Consider the following 26,637-nt stretch of genomic DNA (forward strand, 5'->3'; position numbering starts at 1 on the left):
TGGACATTCTGGTCTGCATAAAGCTGAGTCAAGAAAACTTTCATTTCTAACAAATTACATTGTCTTGAGTATTTTGTTAATAGAAAATAGACTAACACAGCAGTGAAACATGTTGGTTTGATTTCCTTACTGTTCATAGGTAGAGATTTTCATGATCATAGGAATTAAACACATACTGCTAAAACCAAAAGGCTTCTAATATTACTGACTTAACTCTCAGTGTCATTAGGCAATCCTTGAGAGGAATATTCTATTGTCTCTTTCAATATTCAACTTATCTTGTATTTTTCTTTCTTCCTTTGTTAACACCTCTATCTATCTATCTATCTATCTATCTATCTATCTATCTATCTATCTCTCCCTCTCTCTCCTTTGTAAATTCCTGGTGCATTATCTAAATATAAATGTTCTACAAAGGTTAACGGTAGGTTAATTTTATTTATGTTCTCTCATAATAATATAATGTACCCAAAGTCCTATCCTTTAAATTATTGTCTGCACTCAGAACACACACATATGTGTAACTCCTCTCCTTGGGCAAAATATCTTACTACACACTGAAAAATGTCTTCTTGGATAATATATAAATCAATTCTAATTTAACACAAGCAAATGACACATGACCTTTTGCCTCAAAATAATCCATTTCCTGCAAAGCATGGTGGTGCATGTGTATAATCCCACATTTGGAAAGCTGAAGTGGGAAGATCACCAAAAGTTCTGGCCATCTTGGGCTACACGAGTTCAAGACCAGCCTGAACTACATAGTTTGAGGAGTTCTCAAAACATGAAACAGAACAAATATAGTAATAACACACTTTATAACAATGTCGAATTTAAATAAAGGAACATTCCACCTTGTCTTTTGTGGGATTGAAAGGCAAGCAACTATTTATTTAAAATTTTACACACATTTCTTCTAGTAATAAAATTTCTGATTATCTTTCTAAAGCATGAGGATATATACATATATACTCATATTTATATATGAGATGATCTTTTTAACTGTGAATTTATCTAAATTTCAGTACCAACTTTTTCAGTTGAGTACTAATCTTGTCATTCTTTTGATGTAAAGATCACAGTCAAGTGAATTTAGCTATTATCCTAGGTATTCTTGGTGGCCTGGTTCACTCACGTGAAAATTTTAACCGAAGAGGCAAGGCGTGATGGTAGCCTGTGTCCGGAGTTTCCTGTGCTGTGTCACCCTTGCCTTTCCAGATACAGATGCATGATCCTGTAATCCAATCTAGAATCACAAAAGATATTTTAGCACAATCCCTGCTCATTCTGTTTCTCTGGTTGAATTCTCACCTAAACTTTGATAACTGATCTACTACTACACGAACATAATCCTGAAGATAAGTTTCCTGAATTGATTCTAGGATGTCCAGGACTTTTCTCTAGGTTATTACATTTAAAGGCACGGAGGATTTTTATTCTCAGTGGTAAAGACTAAGTTGAGCTGACAATGGCTTGGCATCACAAAATATTGACAATGTATATTTCTCACCATTTACTTATAAAAAGCAAATTTCCTCATGACTGTGCTTTTACCACCCTAGCATATTTTGCCTAAATTAAGGAAAGTATGGGATTAACAGATTGTCACTGTAGTCTTGAAGAAACTGAGTAATGTAAATAATGTGCTCAAGATTTCAACTCTCCTACTCGAACTCTATGTGGACGACCTAACCCTTCATTAGTTTTGAAGGAAACTCTTTCATCAAAGCCTGCAAAATTGAGAATTTAAAAAAAAAAAAAAAAAAAAAAAAAATATATATATATATATATATATATATATATATATATCCAGAGCTTCAGTCAGAGTCACAACAGAGAGCTACATCCATAGATTATCTTGTGTTACAACATAAGCACTGAGCAGGAAGGAATGGGGTTCTCAAAATGGGACCTGGAAAGATTCTGATGAGGCCGGAGAATTGGAATCTGTGAATTTGCAAAGCTTTTGCCACTAAAAGTAGCCTTTCGTCCTCAGCTGTGAATGAATTTGCTTTTGCTTGAAGAATCTTGTGTGAGATTTGCCTTGTGTGTCCTGGCTATTTGTCTTAGGTGCTATCCCTACCACCTCTTTGCGTTCTTAGAGCCACAAAACTAGACTTAGGTTTTATCAGACCCCAAAGAGTAAGGTGGCACGAAATATGACCTAAGGAAGTATATTACCCACCTAAGTAACTAAGTATTTTTACAGAATGCAATCATGGGAATGTGTCTCAAAGGTATGACATCATTAAAGAAAGAATATCAGTTTGGTTATCAACATGAATCACTAGATAGAGATTCTGGATTTGATGTTTTAGGTTGAGGGATTGAAAGGGCAAGAATATCCTGCAGTAATTGAAATACAAATGCTAAAAGTACTGTGTTAGTACACTCGGAAGGATGGTATTCAGAAGGGAATGGTGCTGTGATATTAGAATGGATCGATCATATGAATCTTCTCAACTTCTCTAGATGGTGTAGGTGACAAAATTTTGCCTTGACTTTGAGAAATAAATTTGAGAAAGAGATCTCAGAATCTTTGAAGAATGCTCCAGATGGGCTGAAAGTAGTCTAGAAACTCATCATCCAGCTGTGATCCTTAAAATGTCTTGAGAATAAAAGGATCTCAGGGTTGCAGTGGCCACATGACTGCACTTAATTGCCAAAAACTTGATGTTTGTGGCTATGGTTTTGAGCAAAGGAATCACAGCAGTGATCAGAATATGGATTTGCAGAGATTCATAGTGTGAGCTAGTTAACTATGGTGCATTTACAATAAATAGATAAGTAGTCCAATAAAGTCTTTAAGTGAAAGAATTCAAGTTTTGTAAAGGGACACCTGTTCTGTGTCCTTGAGATAGTGATAGCCTATCAATTTACTCCCAGACCATACCCAACCCTCACAATACTAACACACTATCAAAATCTTGTCCTGCCTATATTTTTCCACCTTTCCTGAAAGGAACCTGTAGCCATTATCCAGGCGGACAGTGCAATGAGAAATGAAAATGTTCAGACATTTAGGGATGTGCTGGACACTGAGTATGAGAGGCACTCACTAATGGACTGAAATGTTACAATGATCCACTCCCCAGAATTGGAGTTTATGGAGATTAGATAGTAAAGACAATTTAGTTTGGGTCCATCTCACAGGAGATGACCCAATCCATGATCTTATTCTGTGGTTATTCACGTGATTCTTAAGTTTAAACATGGGTTAAACACACTCAGCAATTCACAGAAGCTCCATGATATTTCCTAGACTGAACAATGAGGGTTCATAGAGTAAGAACATTCAAATATCAGTCCATATAATTTTCTACTTTACATTGTGATGAACTGAAAGTAGTTACACATGCCTGAAGGGATTACAGAGATTAACACCATTGCCAAGAGCTTGAAACATTCAGGACCACTGATTTTCACAAAGCTGGATTCATGTCACACATTGGTCATATGCAGGGAATAAAAGGATGCTAGAGGACATTGGGTTATTATAAATTTAATAAAGAAGTGTTTCAAATTCCAGTTCATATTGCAAGTGTTTTATTATTGTAACAAATTATGAAGTCCCCTGTATCATATGTACTGTTATGTGTGTGGCAAATGCTATTTGCTCCCTCCATACTTGGAAGTACCATAAAGGTAGTTTAGCTTCCACTGTGGGAAAGAGAAAGAGAAAGAGAGAGAGAGAAAGCGAGAGAGAGAGAGAGAGAGAGAGAGAGAGAGAGAGAGAGAGAGACTTCCACTGTCAGATCAGAGGGATAAGTGCTATCCAGACTTCTTACACATTTATTTATAAGGGAACTAGAAGAAATTTTTCATCTAGAAGAGATCACATTGGTGCAGTACATGGGGGATATGCAGAGTGGCCCCACATGTTAGGTAGTAGACACTGCTGTGGATGTATTAACAAGATATTTTCATGTGAGAAGAGATGAAATGAGCATCAGAAAGTTCAGGGGCCTCTCTCCTCACATCAATTTCTAGGGCTCTAGCGATGGGAGCATGTCAAAGCAGGCCATCTAAAATAAAAGAAATCATTTGATCTGGCCTCTCTTACCACATACAAAAAAGAGACCAAATTGTAGGCTATGTCAAAGGCCACATACGCTTTCACTTTGACCTATCATTCAAACCCACTGACTCTTTGACTTCCAGGACAAGTAATTTTAAGTGTCACTCAGACAAAAAGAAATATTTATGTTGGGTACAGGTTGTCACATTGACAAAGAGGACCTTATATTTCCAGAGAAAAGAAGAAAGGAAAAATTATACCGTACCTTTGACTCATACTCCTTTGAAGTCTGGGTACCTTGTTTTCCACTCAGTGTGAGCTATCAGTGTTTCTTTTTGTGCCCAGGCATCAGCCACAGGTGGACGTGTCAGGGTTGCTAGGGCCTTTTAAGCAAATGTCCTGCCCCAGGCAAGAACACAACTTGCAAATTTCCAGGGGTGCATTTCCCAGGACTGCAGGAGGTTTTCAATGCCCAGATCTGTCAAGGCGCTCTGGCCTTGGCTGGTCCTCCCAGGCTCCCAAGTTATATTTCTGGCTCTCCCAGGTACTGGGTCCTAGTGGCAGAGAAGTCGCAGCCTGCTTTGCTTCTAGTGCTTCCAGGACTCACCTCGCTAGAACTCTTCTTCCTCCCGGAGAGACCTCCAGTTTAGTCCTGGTGGGGCTTACTTATTTTAGCTCTTTGAAATCTGAAGCAAATCAACACTTGAAAAAAAAAAAAAAGAGAGATTGGAAAGAACACATGACCAAGCACCACTGGCTCTTCACTAACAGAATAATAGTATATAATCTATTTATATATACACATATTATATAATATAGTTCTAACTTGCATATCTAAGATGGACAAAAGAAAACTCATTGATCAAATATTTAAATAATAACAACTGTACGTTTAAACATAAAACACACATTACTGCTAAATTATTAGCATACAGCAAACAAACTATTAGAGAAATGAAAAAAAATCAACAGAAGGTAACATTTCAACTACTGAATTGTCATGTTTGGAGATAAGGCTCAGGGCTGTTTTCTAATTTTGGCAACGTTCAAGATACATTCAGAACTGATCAGAGCTGTGTAAGCTAATGAAACACTTATAAAAATAGTTAAGTAGTCTATTTCATTTGCTGCCCATCATAATTAATTGCTGCAGGTCTGATTTATGTGCAGAAAATTTAAAAATATTAAAGTTACCTATTCATGTCAAAGTGTCTATATAAACAGAGTCCCAACTTTTTACAGAGCAGCTTAAATTTCAAATGAAGGTGAAAGCCATCATCCCAAGCAGCTGCCCTTCTTCCAAGTGGCTGCCAGAATACACAATCACTATCTGATGTCGCCGACTTCTCAATTATGCCTCATGGGTTTGCTTTAAACTGGCAGCATTCAGATGGCAGGCGTGCACACCAGCTGCAAAGAAGTATGGAAATGTTCTCTGACTGGTTTGTGCCTTAAGAAACCCTGTCTCATAACATGGAAAATTACTGAACGGAGGATAGAATGCCTTATGATTTAGGGTAAGACTGGTGTATGTTTACTTTAAAATGTCTCTTTTCTGTGTTATTTAAAGAGCATGCATATTTTTAAATAAAGGTGGAGAAGACCATATTCTTCCACTGATGATCAAAATTCTCCTCCCTTAATTTTAGCAATGAATTTGATCAAATGGATTTTAATGGGTCTTTTATGCAAGTTAAGGAGATAGTAGTATGCTGTTATTTACTTTTATTCATTATATTAGTGAAGAAACTTTCCCATACACATGTATTTTAGAAAAAGTAATTATGGTTTACACTATAATAATTAAAATTATACCATAATTATAAGTACTATATGCATAACTTGGTTATAATTGCTAAACTCACCATTTATTAGCCAAATGGTCTTAGCAATAATGATGCTTACCACATACTTTTTTCAGTTTCATCTGTTGTAATAATATACTTAAGTAATGTTGGGAAAATTGAGTCACCTCATACATATATATATGTATATATATATATATATATATATATATATATATGTGTGTGTGTGTATATAATCACCTACACACATACATATAATGAGTGACAGAGAAGTGGCTTATAATTATTAGCCATGCAACTTGTCCAAATATGCGATTTGTTTGCAATTTTTTTTCTTAGGTATGAGATCAAATTGCCATACAGAGAAACATCTTTTACTAGCTTTATAACCACTATATTTTGCAGTTTTCTACTGATGTAAAAAAAAGATGCAGCGATGTTATTGTAAAAGTAGAAAAATCGCTCTTTTTCTCTACTTACCACATATATCTTCTAGCTAACTCTTTGTCTTGCTCTTAAGGAATTCAATGTATGTACCCAGTGGGCGAAAACCACACTATTCCTCTCTTTTAGGGAGTTACCAAATGAAGAGAAATTAATCTTTACTCCAAGAAATACAATGTATTTGAACAAGACTACAAATTGGTTTTCTGTAAGATGTACTGGTTAAGATCGTAGCAGGAAGAAATTACATTTAGAAGTGCACCTGGGCGTACTAGAGAAGAGTAACAGAAAGGAAAAGTTAACACAGCAGTAAGCTTAGTACAGTTACTGGCCGTGTGCTTCCCTCCTCCCCTGACTTGAAATTGAAGACTATTAAAGACTCCTAAAGACAAGATTCCGAGAGTTATTCCTCCCACATTTTTTGCTCAAACACTCCTTATCCTTTCAGATTTGATAGTCAGCTGTCTATCTCGATATACTAAAATCCTGCCTTTATAGAATGTCTTCAAATCATATAAATGGATATTATGTGGTTCCTAGAAATATCTTTTCTGTCTATCTTATCATTTTTATAAGTACCTGATCCCAGGATTAAATCTTGCTCAGGTCTGTCTGACGACGAAAATCTCTTTCTTACCATAAATATTCTCCTTAATATTATGACTGATAATTTTGTGGCTTTCTACAATTATATAGACTTCACAGTAATTTTATTGAATTGTTCACATAAACCAATTTTCAAACTCACTACTTAAAACTCAGTTTAGCTATAATTTACTCAATGACTCAAATTAGATTCACTAGCATAATTGTCTTCTTGCATAATACTTTGTGTTGTCATGGTATTTTACTTTACAATACCAAAAGCTGTTTGTAATCTGTACATTAATTAGTAATATAATATTAAATTCACTCTCTTTATACACAAATGATGTACATAATAATCTGAATCAGAGTCTTTTTAACATTGTCAGTGACCTGAGACTGAAGTCAGCTAGTAGTTGTTAAGTAATAAACATTTTCTATAATAAACCTGCTCTTTCTTCAATAATAGGCTTTCACACTGCTCTTTAGTTGATAAATTCTGAACGGTTTGTGCTGTCATTGTTTGATTATCCACTTTCTATGCTTTGATTTTCTGACTTGAGAAACTACTTCTAAGATAACTATATGTAATTTATAAACTAGTGGTTTCTTAACTGTTTTTTTTTTTAAATTCTGTATTATTTTTACCCTTTTTCCTGTTTTGCTTTTTTCTCTAAACAAAAAAGTTTTTAAAAATCAGATTTTTCAATATCTAAAATTCAGGTATACTTTAAAAATATATTAGCCAGATTTACATGTAGAAAACATTAGCAAAAGTTATAGTATAAGTTAAATATCAAGCATTTTATTCACATTAGCGTTTTCCTCTGCGGAGAGATAGGAGCAACAGAAATTTTTCAGAGAATACTACTATAAAATCCAGTCACTTTTGAACTTAAAGTACTGTATCAATTATCTATTGCTATGCCTTTACTTAATGGAGTCACACAATCAGAATGGATTATTTCTCAAAATTCTTGTAAGTGTGAGCTGCCTGAATGATCTGAGCAGCCCTTGGATTCCAAGTGTTCTACAGTTGAGTGGTCACAGAGTCACATTCAACTGGGAGTTCAGCTGGATTGAGGAAATATGAAAGGCTATCCATACACCTGGCATCTCAGTCAGAGCAGCCAAAACTTGGTTCTGGCTGAACTCCACTCAGAGCACGACAATTGCACTTCTTATGCAGGGGTACATGACTAACTCCCAGAGAGCCACTGAAAGTCACTGTGTCTCATCTCTACCTCATGATACAGGTCAAAGCAAATTCCAAGGCCAATACAGATGCAAGGGGAAAAAGTAAAGTGTACCTGATGAAGAGCTGCAAATGTGTACAAGGATTAGACAATGGTCAGTATTTATTATTGAAAACATGACAGAAAAAGGAATACTAAAGTTCAAGGATACAGAGGCTAAAGGATGTATCTAACCACCTAGAGCTGGTGGACCAAAGAGAAGAGGTTGAGATAATCAAAATGCAAAAGGTAGGAAGGGTAGCCACGTGCCAAAGAAACCAGAACCTGAAAAGCAAGACTTACTTGGTGGGTGCACTGTTCAGACACTTAAGAGAGAGACCTCAGCAAAGACAAATCAAGATGCATCACTTACAGGTTCAAATTCCATGGGATGACTGTGATCATTGTATGTACCTAAGTGGTATCAATAAAGTTAATCAAATTAAAAGATAATTATCACATCTTTCCTTAACTGCATTCAGTGTTTCACAAATGCTATTCTGTCTAGGAAGGGTGCATGATGAAGGTGGTTTAGGAAGTATTGGCATAAAAAAAATGGAGTCATGCTATGACACAAATTTTCATTACCATGGGGAACCAAACGGAATAAGTGACAGAAAAACAAAAGAGAAAAAAACAGCGTAAACAGAACCAAAAGGAACAGGCCTTTTCTCTCGCCAGCCTCCTCCATCTTTAGCGTCCCTCGCGTTGCTGAGGTTAACAGTGAACCACAGCTGGGGGAATGGAAGGATGAGCCACAGACTTCGTGCTCCAGATGGAGAAGCAGGGTTGGAGCCAGCCTACTTCTGAGAACACCATGGGAAACATAGAATTTTACATTCCTGTGCCTTAAGGGGTAAAGGACAAATGTCCTCAATTAATTTGTACTGTAAAAATTTAAAGGTAATGTTAAACATATTCCTCGATATTCATTTTATGTTTTCAGCCCTAGTAACACCGTTTAGGAACAATGTTTAGTATTATATTTATAAAAAAAGTTGTGGGGCTGGGGATTTAGCTCAGCGGCATAAGCACCTGCCTTGCAAGAAGGCAGTCGTGAGTTCGATCCCTGGTACTGATAAAAATGAGAAAGAAAAAAACAAAGTTATAATGTTTTCTTTGTATTAAAAATTCATTATGTATCTCAAGAGCAATTTTTTTTTTATCTTTTTCCTTTTTATTGGTACCAGGGATCGAACTCAGGACTGCCTGCTTGTAAGGCAGGCGCTTATGCTGCAGAGCTAAATCCCCAGCCCCTTTCAGGAGCAATTTGTAAACAAAATTTCATAATTAAATCACATGTGTTTTAATAAATGCATAGATTGAAAGATGGTAAATTATAAAGTTACAGTGTATTTACATATTTAACATTTAATATATGGTTTTTAATCACCATTAATTTATAGTTCATCGCTTATTATTCTGTGTATTGATATGAAATTAATGTGTAAAGGGTTTGCTTCTATTGTTGGATTAGATGATACCATATTGTCACATAATAAGTATAATTCTTTGGATGAATTTCTTTTAAAGATTTGGATGTATTCAAATCTTTAAAATATAGAAACATATTTATAGATTTGGAAAACTTTGCTATTGACTATGACTATCAGGCACAAATTATATACCTGTTTTTAGGAACAACTAAATCTTCATTTTAAGGAGCATGACCAATCCTTCTGCAATTTTTTTCACTCCTCAAACTTTCTCTTAATATTAACAAAAGAAGAGACTCATAGACAGGTGAAAGGCTTTAGAAAATGGGTTTTATGTAACAATTCTTGGTGGAGAATTTGGAATTCTATGTTGATAAAGACATTTAACTTTCATTTTTAACTTGAAATTGGGGCAAGAAAGAATTTGGGATGTGTGTGATTTTTAAATGTAAAACCATTTAGCTATGGAAGAGCTTATGACATTACAAGTTCAGACTGCAAGTCTAAACCCCCCATCACATGCTCACTCACACAGAGTGGATCACTTCTGGAGCAGGTGTGGTGTTTCTGATCACACTCAGCTAAATGGACCGTTCCCTAGCGTGGCTGTGATTAAGGATGTCAGTATTCTATGTGCTAGGCTGAGAGTTTCAATTCATACATCTTTCACAACGGGCAGCAGAGACTCTAAAAAGTCACTGCTTCACATTTCAACTGTTTAAATTCCAAGACTTGCTTTGAAGTTAAAAAAAAAAAAAGACACAAAGATCAGGTTGGCAGCCTTTACGACCTGAATCTATTAAGCAGATGTGCCACCCACTTGAGGCATATCACAGTCATGCTTACTTTCTTATAAAAAGAAAAGAAAAAATATTATATAGAACAACCACTGACAGCAGAAAAAAAATCTCTAATTATCATGCCTCAGCCTTTTGTGTGGATATATTTGTGCTATATATAAAAAACAAATATTATCTCTGATCTGCTAGATATTTAAGGGAGTAAGATGTACAATTTATTTTACATAAACACAGCATAAACTCTGAAGTAATAATTCTGATTCCTGGTAGTAAGCTTTAGAGCTGATGAAACTCAAAGATTTGGAGAATTCCTCTAGCTGTTCCCTGTGACTTGGTGTGTCCATGAGAAGATTGTGAAATAGGTCAGTTAGATTCAGAAGCATGCACTGCCCTTACGCCACCCAGCTCCCTGTGACATTTAATTATAGTTTTATTTGGTTCTTATTCTGTGTTCTTACCCCCTAGGAAATCCTAAAACCTGAACTATAGCAACATTCCCTAGAAGTTCTCTTTTCTTCATCACATAAAATTCACTATGCTTTGGTACAAGATTAGTAAGGCATGAGCATCCATTTCAATCATCCAAAAGCAGCTTATCTTTAGGAGGCAGAGAAAAACTTTATGGTTTTTGCTGTCATAAACAAATTTGTGCTGTGTGCTCCAGAGGGTTCAGATATTTGTGTGTAAACACTTTAAGAGTTTTGAAAATATTCCCAGTTACATCTACGATTATATCTAACTGTGATAGAAGCAAAGGACAGAGAAATGGCATAAGGAACAAAGGCAACACTATAGCCTTAAAGGGAACATATTTTAAGAAAGAATGCTTGGTTCAAGTCTCAGCTGCAGCATGCAAACACTGCTTTCCAGGACACATAAACTCTCTTTTTCATCTGAATGGAAGCAATAATATTGATCTATAGAAGTTGATGAGATTAGCTAGATTGTTGTATTTAAAGTGAATTGGTAAATATATGGTAATTCTGAGTACTAGAAAACTTTGAATAGTACAATTTGAGTTTTCCAACAATAAGGATTTTAGGCTATTTTGTTTATCACCAAATTCCTACCGTCAAAAACAGTACTTCCCACAAAGTTGACACTTGTGCCATTCTGCATAAGGTGCACTCTGACGCACTTGCAGCTAAAAACTGTATGTCCTAAGAATTTTTGTTCAGTAGCCAGCTTGTGTTGTTTGCTGTGTTTGAGACATTGCTAATGTCAGAAAGATCATTGTTAGTGGCATCTTGTTTCATGAAATGTTCTTTTGTCAACCACTTTCATTAACCACAATCTTTCTTTATGGCAGGTAACAATAACTCTAAGTGTATCCAAGCCAATATTTAGTTAATGTCATCCCTAATTGATGTGGGCTAGTGTTATTTTCTGAGCTTCATAACTTAGATATGGCAAGTGTAATGTATTTCTTACAAGTGAACAGCACAATGATGGAGGTCTGCCTGTTCACAGCTGTGAAGGCTCACACAGGTTGGGTCTATTTTGCAGTGTCAGCACAGACAACGCTTTACAGACAAAGCATTTAATGTGGTTTTCCTAAAGCTCATTGAAATTAACATAACTGTGGGAATAGCAAAAAAATGGTATGAAATTTGGCACAGAAAGAAGTCACTGACATGGAAGTCAGAAGAATGGAGCGTCGTCTCACTGTTACCTCTTATTTCACTCCGGGACTTACCCGGTCTGTCAGCTGAGACTGGGCTGGGTGATTTCTGCAATGGTCAGTTATAGATAAACTTTCATTTTATTTAAGTGGACCTAATATGTCATCCTGCTACATATTTAAGTTACACTATGATAAGATAATTAACTTTTTATTTTACCACAAGAAGGAAAAAATGAGTTCCACTGATTTGTAAAATTTTATAAATATCAATAGAAAATTATTTAAGTTTTGCAAGAGACATAACCAAAGGAGTATATTTGCCCAAATGAAGTTAAACTTTCACCATAAATTCTTATTTGTTGTTTATACTTAGAAAGTAACTCTTCTATCACCTTCTGGAAATTCAACTAATATGTGCAGCTTTTTCAGGATCCATAAATAGAAATAAACATATTATCCAAATGTAATCTGATATTTGCTTTGATTTACAAATATTGTTAAAAATAAATTAGCCTATTATTCATCTTAATAAATTTTCCTTAAAATATAAATGATTGATAGTTTAGTAATTTATTACTTAAACTATATATAAAGCCTGAAGCTCTGGCCTTCTCTGAAACGTTGAGTAAGCACACTGGGACAGACAGTCTTCCCTTTCTACTTAAATCCAAGCAAGGCCTGCCCTGCCCTGAGCTCTTCCTTGTCATCCCAACTTCCTTATTCACTCTATGAGAAGGAGAGATTATTTGGCCCCCCATCATTTTTGTTTGTTTGTTTTTATAAAATGTCAGAACAATAAAGTAGGCAGCCTGTCATTGAGTTATTTGTCTCCACTGGAAACTCCTTTCTTCTAGAAGCCAGCCTCTTTACTCCCAAATGGGAATACTCACAGACTGACTCTGTGGTGTGTCCAGATGGATGAGTGCCCTTCATGATCTGGAGTTCTTTAGCCAGCATATGTTTGATCTTCTTCAAGGCAGCACAGCCAGGCAGACTATATTCCCACTCAGGGGGGTATCGACTTACCCTATGAAAGTGCTTTACTTTGTCCTCTGCGTCCCGCCCACAGCACGGTCTCTGGCACTGAGGCTATAGGGATGCCCCCATGCAGTGGTACCAAGAGTAAAGTAGTTGGTTCAGAGATTCAGCTCCTTGGTCACAAGGGTTAACGATTGTATTTAGATTCACTATTGGGCTGGGGATTTAGCTCAGTGGCATGAGTGCCTGCCTTGCAAGTGTGCAGTTGTGAGTTCAATTCCTGTACCCCCCAAAAATAGATTTACTGTAAGTTTGATATCTACTGTTTTATTAGCTTTATTTGATTATGATTAAAAGTTGAGGCTCTTCATTTAATGTCACTTGTAGACATGCAATGAATGTTTTGACATAAGCACTTTGTAAAATGTACTTATTATGACCACAATAAAACCTTGTTCTATTATTACAGCTCATAAAATCTTATTTAATTTAATTAGGTTTTGTTATATTCTGGAATATATATAAAATTATAAAAACGTACTTATATTCATACATCCATAAAGAATCTGTATGTATTGAATCTCGTGAAACAAATGTGTTTGAACAAAACAGTTCTCTATGAAATTGTAGGTATGTTGTAAATAAATTATCCATTTTAATGTATTGTGTCCTAATTTAATTATATAAATTAAGTAAAAAAATTAAAAAGTAGCAAAAAAATCTAATTCTACTCTAAAGTCAAATATTTTGTAATTTATTTAAGAAAAACTTTCCTGGACACTAACGCTGGAGTTCAGATCTACTGTTTGCTGTTTATTAAGTGTGTGAATTTGGGCAGCTGACTGTCCTTGTTCCCACATCTGCAAAGCAATAATGATGTTAATATTCAGTGCACTGGGTCCTTAGTGACTATGTAAAGCATCCAGAAAACCTTGGCATATAGCAAACACTACAAAAATGGTGCTTATTTTCACTTGTAGGGTGAAAAACTAATTGGAAATATTTTAAGCAGATATTGCAATGAAGTAGGTCTAGTGACTTTCAGACACCCCCACAGTGGTTTTAATGGCAGGATACAGAAAAAAGCCTGGAGAAAGTTTATGCAAATTTTTCTTGTGTGAGGTTAAAATGCTTCTAGATTTGTGAGATTAAATGAGACACTATTCAGTTTGGGAGGTTAATAAACATTATACCTAAAACAATTCATTGGTTAATTTAGAACAGTGGTTCTCAAAGTGTAGTTCCTAGAACAGCCAAATCAGCAAGTTTGATCCCAGCCTGGACAATTTAGTAATTTAGGGCATTATCTTTTAAAGATTAAAAGAGGTCAAAGGATGTAGTTCAGTCCAACAGCCTTGGGTTCAGTAAGCAAAAATAATAATACTTAATCATAGTAATAATAATAATAGTAAGAGTAATAAGTATTCAGGGTCAATCATACAGATCTAAATCAGAATTTCAGATTTAAAGGCAGAAATCTGTATTGCAACACATCCTTAAAGTGATTCAAACATATACTAGTGTTCAGTTTCCACTCACTTAGTTTTGAGATTGTCCTGTGTAATATGAAACACTTAACTCAGTGTTCAAGTGTTTGATGAGCATCTTCTTCCTAGTGCTTGTGACACTAGTATCCCCTAAATACATGGCAGGGATCATGAGTCACAACTGGGCAGTGTCAATCAAAGGTGTTCTTTCTACCTCAGCTCTAAATTCATTCCAGCACTTGAAGTGTTCCTGCACTTTATAAGTACCAAGCCACTGCCATGCAGACTGTGGACTGAGGTGCCTGTCTTGCTCCAAAGCCTCTCTTCACACACCTCTGGAGGTGACTAACATGCAAGCCAATTTGTATTTCTGATCACAGAGGCACAGGAGAAAGCAAACAGATCACTGTGTTCCATTGTCAGTGTAGGAAACTAAGGTGCCAAGCAGTATTCTGGATTTAACTCCAATACTTTCTGCCCAGCCTTCTCACAAAAGCACATAGACCTCGACTGGATTGTCACTTCGGAGCTTGGGGCCACCATGCCCTTCACAGGCCGAGCTCAACACTGCTTCAACTCCTCCCAGTTTCGTGACTTAGCCATTCCCTGATCCATGAGTGAGCCTTGTGGCTGTGTCCCACCCAGTCATTGTGGTAGGGTTAGTGCAGAAATCCTCAAATGTAGTTGTTCTCCGACTTCTTATTCTCAGAGGAACTCAGTGTTAAACAGCAAACCCCTTTTCAAAACGATTCTGATGTTCTCACTCCTAAACACCACAGGGACTGCAGTGATTTCTTCTGATTTTCTGCCATGCAGAAGGAATTACTTTCCGAGAAAACCCCACAGCAATATGTACAATACCCATGAGTTTTCTTGTGCCTGGCACTGTCCATCATCGCTTATCACTGGTGATACCTACGCTTCCCACGCATAACTCCTGCTTGTGGAAACAGGATGCTTCCCCAGGAAGAAGGGAAATTGAGGCAGGAGCATTTCAAGTTCCAATGTAGCCAGAGAAAATTACAAGCTTAACAAACTCGGTCTGAAATTAAAGGGGTTGGAGATGTAGCTTCATGTGAAAGTCCTGAGAGGGAAAGAAGGAAGGATGGAGAAAAGGGAGAAAGACACAGGGGGACAGGGAAGGAGGGAGCCAGAAACGGAAAACAAACTTCAGATGTAGCACAAGTACACTGTGCTAACTTTGATGTCTATAAACCATAAATCCAGATTTAGTTAGATTAATTAAATCTAAATAAATGGAAATAGTGTCTTGGTATCAGTATTTTTAATAATTTAATGTACCCAAGCTCAAGAATTATATACTTGCAAAACTGCAAATGTATAAGCTGGGATTCTTGTTAAAATCCAGACACTTGAGTATTTCAAGGGAGGCTGCTGAGCATCTTCCCCTGTAAAAATTGATGGCTGATGCGGGTGGTGCTTGTCGGAGGAACACAGTCTGGTGTAACATGGACTGTTCAGGAACTGCGTTTCCTCCTGCTGTGTGCAGATAATGTTTGAGAAGTAAACAGAAGCTTGAAAATTGGTGTGTTTACTTTTGTAATTCATTAAAATGATGCAATTCTTATAGTTAGAACCAGTTTACCTTGTAAGGGACAAACTTCATTATTTACAAATTTTAAAAAAATGAACATTTTATTTCTAATAATTAAACACTGGTTTTTCCATTTTCTGCAACAATTAAATAAAATATATATTTTGTTAATTCAAAAACAAACTATCAGGGAAATCATTAAAATCCCAAGAAAAATTAAAAATACAATTGTTATACTTTAATGGAAAGAAAAATTATATGTAATATAAATTACTATTCAAGTTTGTGATTTTCCAATAAAAACCTCTATTTTCCATGCAGTAATATAAAAATAGTATTCCAAGATAAACAAGCATACACACACACACACAGTTTCTCTCTCTCTCTCTCTCTCTCTGTCTCTCTCTCTGTCTCTCTCTCTGTCTCTCTCTCTCTCTCTCTCTCTCTCTCTCTCTCTCTCTCTGTCTCTCTGTTCTGTTCTTATTAGCATGAATATTACAGTTTTTCCAGGTGGATGCTTCTGAAGAATCATAACCACTACATTTTTAAGCCCTTTTGTCTTCTCTTCCAAATGAACCAGTGATATTAATGAGGTTTTCTTTTTTTGCCTGAAGAATTTCTTAAAACTCATTGGGTTTCAGAGAGATTGCTTCAACTTGCACTGAAATTTTATTTTACATACATTGTTTTGTCCAAAGAACATGTATTGTTTTTTGGTCATACAAAATTATTTATTGGATAGAATGCAAAAAAGGTAAAAGATTTCTCAAAGACATAGATGTTTCCAATTTTCTCATTTAAAATATATTTTAAAATAGTCAATAAATGTCATATCTCTTCACTACTCATTTACTTTATCTTAAATTATTGCAAAAAGGCAGCACAGAGACTGTAATACACTTCATTATTTTCTATTTATGTAAACGTGGATGAATTACGTACAACTGTATGTAACTGAACTCTCTGGACTTCCTTCTTCATTTGTAAAATGAGATGAAACTCTGAATACACATGAATGCTCACAGGCATCCACGAGTTGTTATGTGAGTAAGTACATTTTGAAAACTATGCATAAGGATACTCAGTGACCTAAATTATTGTTTTGTGGCTATGCTTTAATTTACACATGGGTGAAATTTTATTTCATCAATACATTTAAGTAGAAATATTTCATGTGCAAACATGCACTTATATCTAAAAGAACAGCTCAAAGCAGATGTCAGCTGAGACCACTGGGCCTGTGTGGTCTGCAGGGAGCAAGGAGAAGCAGGCAAAGAAGTCAAGGGAAGTTAGGTGAGAGGGTCTCAGTAAACATCAATGGTCGAAGTCCTTTGGGTGTTGTGTGCCTCAGTGGTCAAAGTCCTTAAGGTGTGCGGTGCAAATGCAGGGGTGCTTGCAAGATTCCATGTTTCCTCTTAGCTCTTTTAAGACATCTTTTGTTTGCCTAGGGCAGCCCTGGTGTTGACCTTAGAATAATGCTGACACTCAGGTTGGGTACTGGAAGAGTCATACCTGAGTTTGAACTGAGCCTTACAATTCCCACCAAATCACAGTGCTATATAATGCATTTACATAATAGTTTGCATAAATTCAACTATATGCACAGGTAACCAAACCAAAGAGATCCATCAGAAAAGCATATTCAAACCCTGCCACAAATAAATCATATAAATATGGAATTTACATAAAATGGAATATGTCCATTTTATACTCTACATGTACAGACTAGGGGGTAAATAATAGAGGCACGACCTTACTCATTTTAACTCCCAATTATAAATTAGGTTACTATTTTAATTAATCAAAATTATATTAAAATAGCTCAAAGTTGAATTATATAAATCATGATTCACTTAAATGAATATTATACACCAAATAATTGGAAGACAGCGTTCATGTATCCTTGAGAAAACCACAGTATTTGTTTCTAAAAGCAGACACTTCAGTCTGCAGTAAGAAACTTCCCAAATGGATTGTGAAATCATGTAATTTGAAAAACAGCAAGAGACACAGGAAACAGTGACAATGCACCAGGGATTGCTTTAAAGTAAGTATTTCACATTATTGGTGAAAGATGGAAAGCAGATAGTAATAGGTGTGGGGGGAGGTAAGGAAAAGATTCTCTTTACAAGATTTTGTTGGGTTTATTCTGCATCTGATTTATGGGGTCCCCTTCTATAAGTCAACCCGTATAACAATTTATATCTGACATGTCCTCGCAAGGTCCATGTGTTTAAGTTTCGGTTCCCAGCCTTTGGCACTATTGGGAGGTGGAAAACTTTCTAGATATGGGGCCTATTTGAAAGAAATCAGATCACCGAGGGTGTGCTTTGAAGAGGATATGGGAGGCCTCCTCCACTCCCCTCTTTCTGCTTCCTGGCCTGCATGGGGCGAGCTCCTCCTTCCCTACGTGCTCCTGCATTGAAGCACTGTCTGTCCCTCAGCATAAAACAACAGGATCAGCAGGCCTGAGACCTGTAAAGCCAGAGGTTAAAATAAACACTTCCTCTGTCTTCCTTGATTTGTTTCAGGTGTTTTTTCATATTGATAGTTGATGAATAAAATGCTGCTTCGTTAAAACATAGCTAGTAAAGCGTAATGCCTCTACTGTGTTCTTAATCTGTTGATTTTCTATAAAAATTTAAGAAATTGACAATAGAACATCTGGAACATTTTTAAGTTAAAATTCTTTTTCTTTTCTTTTTTTGGGATACTAGAGATTAAAAATGTACTCTCTATATTGATATCTGATACTCGATCATTTTTTTTTTCTTTACTTTCAGAGAGGGTTTTGCTAAATTGCCCAGGTGGGACTTGAATTTGTGATTTTCCTACCTCAGCCTCCCAAGGGCTAACATTACAACTGCACAAAACCTTATTTAGCAAGAAAGCAAAATTAATTACCTAAATAAAGTATATTCAATTTAGTCATTCACAGTAGAAATCTAAGGGCAATGATACACATCTGTAATCCTACAACTCTGAAAATCTAAGGCAGGAAGGCTGTAAGATTGACACAGCTTTGGCTACTTTATACCTTTGAAAGACATTGTCTCAAAATGAAAATTTTTAAAAATGCATATATACACGCACGCATACAAACATACATGGTCAGAAATCCAGCTCAGAGAAAAGACTCAGTACAATGCCCAATAATGCAAGATGGATATTTGTGGATATGTATACAGATATTGATATAGATTTAAAGATTTATTAATAATTATGTTATGGTTTGTATCTTAGTTACTTATCTTTCATTGCTGAGACAAACTATCCAACATCCAAAATTAAGGAAGGAAAAGTTTACGTACCTCACTGTTTGTGGAGGCTCAGTCTCTAATCAGCTGGCTCCAAGGCAGGGTGGCAAGGCACAGGGGCAGCACTTCAAGGTGGCAGAAGACAGCAAAAGCAGCGAGAGCAAAAAGGGGGGTGAGCAAGCCCCTTCTCCTCCTCCCTTTTATTGTAAGCAGCCTACCCCAACCCCAGCGTGAATGTAGCACTCACAGGATCTCCCTGTCCTCCTCTTGCACAGGCTCAGGATGCTTACAAAGTGAGTACCCTGGTCCCATACTGAGTGGCTTAGTCAAACTTCTAAACTTCTCAAGTTAACACAATGTATCAACCATACCATGGCTGGATGTCCCCTCAGAGCTTCATGCAGTGTTAGATGGGGCTTTTTTGGAGGTAGTTGAATCTAGATTGTGTGACTGATTCCTAGTGCAATGCTGGGATTCAGTGTGTGCTGCACTCTAGAATGTGTAGCCTGCATACAATTAAGGAGACAGAAAGAGCCTTGTTTTCTTTCTGCGTCCCTCTATCCCTTTCTTTCTCACTTCCCCTCCATCTCTCCCACCTCCTCTCCTTTCTCCATCTTTCCTTTTTCCTCTCTCCTCTCATTTCCTTTATTCCTCAATGATTTTGCTGTTTTCTATTACCATTGACTGTTGCCCCTCTGCCCACTCTTCCTTGGAGCCAGACAATTATGGACCAAAACCTCTACAAACTATGAGCTAAATAAACCTTTCCCTCTTTAACTTTGGGTTTTGAGTATTTTGTCTCAGCATTAAAAAAAGGAATTAAGACAAATGGATATAGTCAAATAAAAGTGTGATAAATGATACCATTTCTATCATTACATAACATTTCTCTAAATGAAGTAAATTGTATTTCGTGTGCAACCATTGAAAAAAATTGAAAAATAATTCTTAATCAAATGGAATCACATAAAAAACTTGTTTCTAATCATAGCTATGAGCACTGAGTTTTAAGTAGCTCCTTTTCTAAGATTTAAGAAGTGTTATGCCTAATTGATTTCACATTAGCCTGAATCACTTTTTAACAAGTTATTCCTTTTTTTCAAACTGTGACTTTATTTTGAATTAAAATGTTAAAGACCAATTCAAGATACTTTAACATACATTTTTCTCAACACTCTGAAGAAACTACAATAAAAATATTCATAACATTTTTCTCTAAAATATATGTTTCATGAAATCAATGGTGTTGGAAGGAAGACGTTTACTTCTAAATTGTGCAAAGTATTTTGAACACTTAGTTACTGTGTTCTTAAATGAACCATTAGCTCATAATTGTGAGATGGACTAGTGCAATAGTGATATAGATAGATAGGTAGATAGATAGAGATAGTTATATTTCATAAGCACTTTTATCACTCAGTAACATATTCCCCCAGATGTTCAGGGTTATGTCTGAATATTCTGATCCCCAATTTCTCCAGAAATTGTCCTCAAATGGGCAGAGTGCTGTCGCCCGAGGAATAGGGAGTGTAATAATATGAAGATCTGGGCACGTCTCTGAAACGCAGCATGACTGTGAATGGTCGGTCACCCTCTTTCTCTCCTCTACCTTCCTATGGAACCAACAATTCCATATCTTCATAAAAAGCACTTGACAACTTGGACTCTGTTTAGAAACATTCTTTGAAAAGGGATTGGTATACTGTGGAAAATGTAATAAATTGAAAACACATATACAATATAACCCAGCAATCCCTCTCTTAAACTATAAGGCAAACAAACGAACAAAATAGATGTGCACAAGCTCCAAAATGTGTAAATAAAAATAATTCTAGAGGCATTCAAAATACTTGAATCACTGAAATGACTATCATCTATAGAATGTTAAATCTATAACATTGCACAGTAGAAAAATAAACATGGTCAAGTTACTACAGTTTGTAGAAGGACTTACACACACAGGATACATATAAATGTAGGATTTCATAAATATAAAACACAAAATCTGCAAGTTAATGCATGATTTTAAAATCAGTGTGGTTCTGTGATTAGGAAGATCTATTGAATTCTAAGTGGTAGGAAAAGGCATTTAAATTATTAGCACGTTTTAAAAGTAGTCGATGGTTGTGTATTTATTCTGTGATAATTTATTGAAATGACTAACTATCATTAGGGCGTATAGGATAGACAATTGATTAAACAGTAAATACTGTATGACTTTGAAAAGGTGATTTAACCTTTTTTGGCTTCATTCCTGCTGTGAAAAGAATAGAAATCTGAAAGAAGGAGTTTAATACATCTGAAACCATTTGATTTAAAATGGCCTATTTCACATATGGGCCCTGCAATAAAAATCACAACCCCCATAGTACTGGTATTCTTTACAAACATAAATCATTTTTTATTATGTGTTCAGTACTCCTATTAGATGGGGAGATGGATATGTTTACAAATTTTAACTGAGACCCACAGTCTACACATAATTCAGTTTTTTCACTAATAAATTAAAAATGCAAATGCTGAGTAAGATTGCCAGGGCCACGTTAGTGTTGGTGATTCATAAAAGAAAGTCTGTGCTTCCCTTCCATTGTACATTGGCCTATGATTGGAAAAAATAACAATAATAAAAAAGCTGACTTAAAGGTAGAAATCACATGCAAGGATAGAACAATGTTGTCTAGAGAACGCCATGCATCCTGCTTATCTTCAGAATTCTTTCTTACATTTTTATTTTACTTTTTTTCTTTTTAGGATAGGGTCTCACAAGCTGGCTTTGGGCTTACTTTATAGCCAGGCTGGTCTTGAACTTGCAATAATACTCCTGCCTCAGCCTCCCAAGTGCTGGGATTATAGGAGTGTGTACCACACCTGGCTACTAGACTACTTTTATAATAGAAACATAAATATTATTTTGATTAATTGACTTTTTAAGCATTTTGCTTAATACAAAAATGAGTTTACTCCTCCTCAATGTGCACTGACATAATTATAATAATCTATTTGTTGGAAAACTAACATTAATTCTCCATAATCATGGACAAATAATAATTTGTGGAAATACTGCAGAAAAGCATGCATAAACAATGCCATTTTATTTGTTACCTTAACAACTAATTTTTACAAAAATATCTGTCTTAGTCAGGGATTGCAAGGAAAATAAAACAATGAAACACATAATTTATAGTATTATGGTTATCCAGTCAAATACAAAGAAAGTGCAGGAAATCTGTCCGTACAATAAAGACCAAGGGAATAGATCCAAAGGCCTGGATCCCACAGCAATGTCCTGCACGAACATACTGCAAGACTTAGAGCCCATGAATGCCTTCACCAAGTCCAATTGGAGGCTTAGAGCTGAGGACAATGACTCATGCAAGTCTGTTTCACAGATCTGCACTGGGAAGGTCTAAAGGTCAGAGGTGGAAACTTGCAAGTCTGTGCCAGAGGGGTGAAGGATCTATGCCAGTGGACTGAGAGCTCTGTACTGAATCTAGGAAGCAGTGCTCAAAGTAAGGCACAGAGCTCCCTGGAAAAGTACCACAGCCATCCTCAGCAACGAATGGTTCCAAACTTCTTCAGTGATTAAAACCGCAGTTTTTCTCAGCAACAACAAGGTCCTGAACGCCTTTGATGATGACAACAGCAAACTTCCTATCAGGAAAGAAGTTTGACAACAACACCATGGAGAACAAACAACACCATGGAGAATCAACAGCAGTACCTCTTCCTCCCTAGTTCTTCTTTTTATCTTGGCAACAATCCTCAGGTGGGTCTTCCACATCCGACACTAAGCTGATTCAGTTGAGCAGAGATTGCAAGCTGACCACCAGTTATCAATCCCCACATTGCCTTTACTTGTAAATTCAGATGCTATCCACGTTCTTATTAAAATATACCTTTTCCTACCTCATTTCTAACCCATGGATATTTTTCTGAAAACATATGAAAAAGAAAGGTTTGTATTTTCAGTATTTTGCAAGATGGAAAATAGTAAAATTGCTACTTGTGCTTTTTGTTTTCCACACTTCAGAAAGCATAATTATATTTCTCTGGTACTTGATAGTATGTTTTCAGCTTCTGAATTTGTCCATCAAGTCAATATTTAGATAATGTTTACTTTATGGCTGAGTAAAAGGGAAAGAAAACTTACCCGATTAGAGCCTCCGTTAACGGTGAGAATTCAATTGACAAGTTAAAACAAGAAAAATGTAAAATTTACCTGACACATGACTTCATATGAGGAACTAGATCAAGGAAATAGCAATAGCTAAATGCATTTATATTAAGCTGAAAAAAGAGATAATTATGAAAATATAGTACCAAATTAGGTAGAGAGAGACAAATATTATTATTGACAATATCTGTTTGCACAAAATATTTTTAGGCATGACTTTCTATCAAAGACATAATATTAAATAGGCTACTGAATTAACATTGAGTCAATATTTATACTATATACTAATAATAAATTAGCTGAGAAAAAATCAGAAAACAGTTCTACATACAATACTTTAAAAAATATGTAGGGATTAACCTAACCAAAGAAGACCCTCTTCCATAAAATTAAATCCATTGAAGACAGGATAATGTATACAAGATGAAAAGTGCTTCCATCTTCATAACTTAATTTGGCATAAACTTTGTCCTTATAAGAAGTGCCAAAGCGAATTCCATGAAGACCAAAGTAGTAACTGCAGTCAGCCATGTATGAAGCAAGAAATACCAAAGATTGTCAGCTAATTCCAAGAGCTTGAGCACCATGGGAGAATGAATTTCTATTGTTTTAAACCCACCCATCTTTTCTCATAGTGAGTCTAGGACTATAACACGTAGGATCCTGGCAAAAATTCATGCATTCATTGAGTTTATGTATTGTATACAGTTGTCTTCTGAAGCCTAATAAATACAGAAGACTAATCACAAGGGATTTATAAATAAGCTGGGTTCATTCAGTCACTTAGTAAATGTATGACCAAGAAAAGCTATTCAGTATTTCAAATCTAAAAGTGATCATTCTTCAGTATGTTGGTTCCTGATATTTTATTTTGGATGCTATGATTTTCCTATATTGTCTAGTTTACAGAAATTATCTATACAACTGTTATTTGCACATACACACACACGCAACTTGTGTTTGCATTTCACTCGTATGTACAGTATGTAATGTTACACAGTAAAACTCTGCTCACACTATTCTACCTTGCCGGTTAGGTTAGGATTGACACAGTGAAATGGCAGAAAATTCTTTTGCTGCCAATTATGACACTCAGAATCACATTTTCTGCAGCTGGTTGTGATGCTCTGTGAAATTATCAGTGTAACAAACACAGAGTCACTTAGATATTGTTAAGATAGCACATGTGCATCTCCTAAGTGAGTAACCTGGCAAGCTGATGAGCTCGTTATTAATTTGCTTCAGTGGATTTTACTGTGAGTATATATTAAGCCATATTAGCATATAAAATGATTGGTGTCTTCAGGTTGAATTTTACAGAAAACTTTCCAGTGAACTGCCAGTGAATTGATGTAATCAGAGCAGGTATCATATGTTGGTCTCAAACTAAACGTTGATTTCAAAGTTGAGTTATTTGAGATGTTCTCATGGCTGTTTCCTAGGCTTAAAAATAGGATACTTGTGTCAGGGCAAGCAGATGTGGCGTTATATTTGGAAACGTTTATAATGTAAGGACTTCTGACAGGATGCGCCAATGAGAGAGCATGACTGTGTGGCATAAAACTAGGATAATGTCTATAAATATAGCAAGATGTATTCAATGGTGCCATCTGTGGAATGTAAGAGAAGTGTGTGGTATCGGATTCTGTCTTCAGGGCTTTTGAGTCTGACTACTTGAGGATAATTCTTTTTCTACCACTCAGTCTCTGGGTGACCTCAGCAAGTGTCTTTATTACTTTGATCTTCTATTTCTTTATCTAAACAGTGAAGGTAAGGTCATTTGATTACATGATTATCATGAAAGTTAGCAAATGTTTAATCACCTCTGTCGTTTCTCAATCCTCTAGAAGCAAACTCATGTAGAAGTAGTTTGTTCTGGGAGTTAAAAATATGAATTAATTGATTTCGGAATTCTTTTTTCTTAGGATTCTCCAGTATCTCTTCTCCTATTATGATGATCAGCAGTGAATCAGGAAACTAAAGAGAAACCTCCATCCTGGGCTTCTACCCTTTGTCCCCAAATATCATTTATTTTTGTGGCTAGGCAAAGGCACCGATCCTTCTGAGGAAGCTGGCCCTCAGTGATTGTCATGGATCACTGGGATGAATCAGACAACTTATACATTTGTAAAATGCTTTCATATCCACTCAGTTAAGAATATAATTTAAAGGTAGAGATTGGATATCCCAATGTTTCCTTTTGTGATTAAACCTTCTTTCATGAGCAAATTGTGTTCCTTTCTGTCATCTATCTTGTGAGGCAGAAGCAGGTGCTTTTAGTAGTACTTATCTCTAAAGAATATTTAGTAGAAGTGAAAAAGATGTATTTTATTAAACTGTTGGCTTCATTTTTGTAGGAAGAGTTATGAGCTCTCCAAATTAAAATATTGGCCTAGGAGGCAGTGGTTGAAATACAAAGTCATATTTTTTTCCTTAAAAAATCTGAGTATGTTATTCTTGATATATTATTCTGGTAAAAATCAGAGCTATTACAGATATGCTACATTTTTTCTGATACATTTTTTGTTCATTTTATCTAGATGCCTAAAAGACTTACTATATTTTAATGGCTAGTAGATTTATTGGACTATTTATTGATCATACTTGGGAATTATGAAACTTTCATTTTTTAATTCAATAGTTTTTTTTCTGAATAATAAATTTTAGTATATATTCTGCTCCTTTTCTTAATTTTCTCTTCCAGGAATTTCTAATAATTCAGAGGATGTCATTGAGTTACTTGTTCTTTAATAATTTGTGTTGGGCTTCTATGCTTGACATTAAAATTTTAATCTTTTAAAACATTTATTTTTTTATTTTAAAAATAAAATAAAAGAAGACATAACAAAACAGGTCAGAACAGAGCAATTTAAGCAACATAGTGTTTCATCACAGACAACCTGACATAACAGTAGGTACCATAATGTCTCTTTCCTTGAACTATTTGAGTATGCCTTCATACATTATAGTATCAAACATAAAAGACAGTGTAAAACCATTCAAGAGAATGAAAGTATTACAAGGTATTCACAACCAAATAACAGAAAATTAACAATGGTTACTATATTATCTTCGTCCATAAAAAATTTTGCTTATACTATCAAATATAATAAAATCTAATGAGATACAACATTATAAAACCGACGGAGACAGAAGAACAAAAGCTTGGTGAAACTTCAAAACAAGATGATATTAAATCATCACTAGCTATTATAATGTCTTGTTTCCTTCAAAAT

General features: G+C 35.6%; 1 long non-coding RNA gene across 1 annotated transcript; it reads left to right on the plus strand.

The window, feature by feature from the left end:
• The first annotated feature begins 5,404 nt into the window (after positions 1–5,404).
• Positions 5,405–25,630, plus strand: LOC106025743 (uncharacterized). The gene is made up of 3 exons (XR_001199329.2): positions 5,405–5,538; positions 22,617–22,993; positions 25,327–25,630. It is a non-coding gene; the product is annotated as an uncharacterized LOC106025743 (long non-coding RNA).
• The last annotated feature ends 1,007 nt before the right edge of the window (positions 25,631–26,637 follow it).

Source organism: Cavia porcellus, unplaced genomic scaffold, assembly GCF_034190915.1.
Source record: "Cavia porcellus strain 051 isolate PalLab524CR breed Dunkin Hartley unplaced genomic scaffold, mCavPor4.1 scaffold_10, whole genome shotgun sequence".
Lineage (NCBI taxonomy): Eukaryota > Metazoa > Chordata > Mammalia > Rodentia > Caviidae > Cavia > Cavia porcellus.